The following is a 3,358-nucleotide window of genomic DNA, read 5'->3' as shown; positions in this document are numbered from 1 at the left end:
GGAGAATGGCGTGAACCCGGGAGGTGGAGCTTGCAGTGAGCTGAGATCCGGCCACTGCACTCCAGCCTGGGTGACAGAGCAAGACCCCGTCTCAAAAAAAAAACAAAACAAACAAACAAAAAAATACAAAAATGGCCTGGGCTGGGTGGCATGCATGTGCCTGTAATCCCAGCTACTCAGGAGGCTGAGACAGGAGAATCACTTGAACCCGGGAGGAGGATGAGCCAAGATCACGCCACTACACTCCAGCCTGAGTGACAGAGCAAGACTGTGTCTCAAAAAAAAGAATAAATGAATGAACTGAGTATCTTATTTGGTTTTAGAATCACTTAATGTGTGATTAAAATGTAGATTTTTTTTTGAAATGTAGATTTTAAATTTATAGTTGTGGCCCAGCATGGTGGCTCAAGCCTGTAATTCCAGCACTTTGGGAGGCAGAGGCGGGTGAATTGCCTGAGCTCAGGAGTTCGCTGCCAGCCTGAGCAACATGGCAAAACCCCATCTCTGCAAAAATCAAAAATTAGCCAGGCGTGGTGGCTCTTGCCTGTAGTCTCAGCTATTTTGGGGACTGAGGTGGGAGGATTGCTTGAGCCTCGGAGGTCGAGGCTGCAGTGAGCCAAGATCATACCACTGCACTCCAGCCTGAGTAAAAGAGCAAGACTCCATCTTTAAAAAAGAAAAGAAAAACTGTCACCTGTCTTTCTTTAGTTTTATGCTGACCCAAATGTAACTGAAACCATATAAAATGAGGAGAACAAGCAATAAATCACTGGGTGGTGGCCAAAACCACGGGGGCAGCCACGTGCTCGGCTGGAGGCTGCCTGTTTGCTCAGCAGAAGCTCTCAAACTTCCATTTTCTCAAGTAGAATCTTTTAAGGATTTAATGCATTTATTGTTTTAGAAGCAAAACAGGTGTCATGACTCTCTTTAACAACACACACACCCCTTTGCAAAAGAGGTTCAAGAATCAACAGTCTTCAGATGTTTCTTAGTTTTAGGATGTTTTGAGCCTGTGATTTGAAACACAGTAGTTAACATGCTGCTCAGATTATTGGGGCCCTGGACTCTTTTAGAAACCACCTGCGTTGCATGGGTGGAAGTAGGCCTCTGTGGGGCCAGAAGTGCCGTGGGATATACCCTTGCTAATGAAGCTTTCACCTTTCACATTTTGTCTTACATGTAAAGCAGTATTTTTTCCAAATGCGGGGCATCTTGTGCTCTGTGGCTTCCTTGAAGCTCAGTGCTGCCACCTGCTGGATTGATTTTCTGACGCCTTTAGTTTCCGTCAGCTGAAAGACTGAAGGACTGAAGGAGAGGAGGGACTCCATTCATTGAACAAGCACTCTCAGAGAATGCCTTTTTTTTTTTTTTTTTGAGACGGAGTCTCGTTTGTCGCCCAGGCTGGAGTACAGCGTCCCAATCTCGGCTCACTGCAAGCTCTGCCTCCTGGGTGCAAGCGATTCTCCTGCCTCAGCCTCCTGAGTAGCTGGGACTACAGGCACAGGCACATGCCACCACACCTGGCTAAATTTTTGTATTTTTAGTAGAGATGGGGTTTCACCGTGTTAGCCAAGATGGTCTCAATCTCCTGACCTTGTGATCCGCCCACCTCGGCCTCCCAAAGTGCTGGGATTACAGGCATGAGCCACCGCGCCTGGCCGAGAATACCTTTTTGAGTGCCTGGCCAGGTGAACAGGACAGGCAGAAGCGCCCTCGCTGGGCTGGTGTTCTAGCCAAATATCCTGTGACAGACCCTGTGAGCTAGTACCAGCCAGCCACACTGTTGCCGGTTTTGCTAGCCAGTGTAAAAGGGTGTGATCTGGTGATGGAGAAGCCTTTGGGTTTCGAAGCCTGGGCCTCTTTTATTGTGCCAGTGTGTCCTTTCATTCAGAGACCTTTTCCCCGTGAGTGGATCTAAAATTCCTGAATGGAAAACATGACTTTGAACTATTCCCAGTTACGAGAGAATTGTTGAAAGTATTTCCAGCCCTCCTCACCTTCTTCCTGCATATAACATTTTAATTATTTTTTGATTCAAAGGAAGTTAAGTCACACTTCTTTGTCTTAAGTAAGGCTGTTTTATTTGTTAGGGTTCAGGGCACATGGACTGTTTTTTTCTTTTTTTTTTGAGACAGAGTTTCACTCTTGTTACCCAGGCTGGAGTGCAATGGCGCAATCTCAGCTCACTGCAACCTCCGCCTCCTGGGTTCAAGTGATTCTCCTGCCTTGGTGTCCCGAGTAGCCGGGATTACAGGCATGCACCACCACGCCCAGCTACTTTTGTATTTTTAGTAGAGATGGGGTTTCTCCATGTTGATCAGGCTGGTCTCGAACTCCCAACCTCAAGTGATCTGCCCGCCTTGGCCTCCAAAGTGTTGGGATTACAGGTGTGAGCCACCGTGCCCAGCCTGGACTCTATCTTACAAACATCTTCAGAATGAGAGTGACTGATGGCCTGTCCCTGTCTGGTTTCTTCATGTTGTCCTGGTGCCCATCAGTCATAGGGAGGGGTCTGTTCCAGGGACACGCAGTGAGGAAACTTGTTACTCTGCAGTCCCTGAGGAGTGCTGCCGGGACAGTGGTTCTCTCAAGATATCGCTTATATGGGCAGATAGCCTTCGATTTGCCAGATTAGAGCCTTTAGCCGGTCCATGTGCTCTCTGTCCCTCCCAGGTTTGGAAACGATGTGCAGCACTTCAAGGTGCTCCGAGACGGAGCCGGCAAGTACTTCCTCTGGGTGGTGAAGTTCAATTCCTTGAATGAGCTGGTGGATTATCACAGATCTACATCTGTCTCCAGAAACCAGCAGATATTCCTGCGGGACATAGAACAGGTGCCACAGGTAAGCCTCATCAGGGTGAGATGGGATCATTTTAGAAATTAAGAATAGCTCCTCAGTGTGCATTCCTGTGGGAAAGGGGAGGTGACCCTCAATCAACATGCAGGCGCCCTTCAGGGATTGCCACTGGGGCTTCTGTGCTCGTTACTGAACACGTTACCCTCCATTCACACTAAAAATTTCTTGTTTCTGGCCCAGCGTAGTAGCTCATGCCAGTAATCCCAGCACTTTGGGAGGCTGAGGCAGGCAGATCACTTGAGGTCAGGAGCTTGAGACTAGCCTGGCCAACATGGTGAAACCCTGTCTCTACTAAAAATACAAAAATTAGCCAGATGTGGTGGCACCCACCTGCGCTTGGGAAGCTGAGATGGAAAAATCGCTTGAACCCAGGAGGTGGAGGTCGCAGTGAGCTGAGATTGTACCACTGCACTCCAACCTGGGTGACAGAGGGAGACTCCCTCTCAAAAAAAGAAAAAAAGAAAAAGAAAGATTTGTTGTTTTAAATACAGGATTTTTGCT

The 3,358-nt window shown here is 48.0% G+C and overlaps 1 long non-coding RNA gene across 1 annotated transcript in view; it reads right to left on the bottom strand.

The window, feature by feature from the left end:
- Positions 1-3,358, bottom strand: part of LOC105538885 — a 23,014-nt gene that overhangs the window by 1,576 nt on the left and 18,080 nt on the right. The window lies entirely within an intron of this gene.

This window comes from Mandrillus leucophaeus, unplaced genomic scaffold (genome assembly GCF_000951045.1).
Source record: "Mandrillus leucophaeus isolate KB7577 unplaced genomic scaffold, Mleu.le_1.0 Scaffold1, whole genome shotgun sequence".
Taxonomy (NCBI): domain Eukaryota; kingdom Metazoa; phylum Chordata; class Mammalia; order Primates; family Cercopithecidae; genus Mandrillus; species Mandrillus leucophaeus.
The sequence above is the reverse complement of the archived record's forward strand: the minus strand, read 5'-3'. Positions and strand labels throughout refer to the sequence as shown.